The sequence below is a fragment of the Solanum tuberosum genome, unplaced genomic scaffold, assembly GCF_000226075.1.
Source record: "Solanum tuberosum cultivar DM 1-3 516 R44 unplaced genomic scaffold, SolTub_3.0 scf01791, whole genome shotgun sequence".
Lineage (NCBI taxonomy): Eukaryota > Viridiplantae > Streptophyta > Magnoliopsida > Solanales > Solanaceae > Solanum > Solanum tuberosum.
Genome location: NW_006241373.1, coordinates 1 through 434, shown reverse-complemented (window position 1 = coordinate 434; position 434 = coordinate 1). Strand labels below are relative to the sequence as shown.

The following is a 434-nucleotide window of genomic DNA, read 5'->3' as shown; positions in this document are numbered from 1 at the left end:
AGTTCAAAACAATCGGTAACACATTTACTTTATAAACCATGTAAAAATCATGAAATTTGTGAAATACTAATTGCGGTAAGATTACTACTCACAGTACTTGTGTTGAGATACCAAACTTGTCACCTCAAGTAATCTATACGACTTTCATTCGATCAACCTATATTCATATCATATAAATCTCGTGTTAAATCTCCTTGTAGAGTATTTCATGAACTAATTTACAATACCCAATTCCCAAGGTTACGGTTCACCCCTCATTCGCCAACTCATATTTATTCACTTGTCACCTCATATTTATTCATTGGTCTGCCAGTCGATTTTGAAATTAAAAATATTTTTTAAAAACAAACTTAAATTTTTTTTGGGGTGGGGGTGGTGGTATAGGGTGGGTGAGGGGTGGGGGTCTAGGGTAGGGATGAAAAATTGAAATTTTG

The 434-nt window shown here is 34.3% G+C and overlaps 1 long non-coding RNA gene across 1 annotated transcript in view; it reads right to left on the bottom strand.

Annotated features, from left to right (window-relative positions):
• Positions 1–291, bottom strand: part of LOC102601942 (uncharacterized) — a 1,353-nt gene extending 1,062 nt beyond the window's left edge. The window contains exon 1 of the long non-coding RNA XR_369068.2: positions 93–291. This is a non-coding gene — a long non-coding RNA (uncharacterized lncRNA). The remainder of the gene's footprint in view (positions 1–92) is intronic.
• Between the last annotated feature and the right edge of the window lie 143 nt (positions 292–434).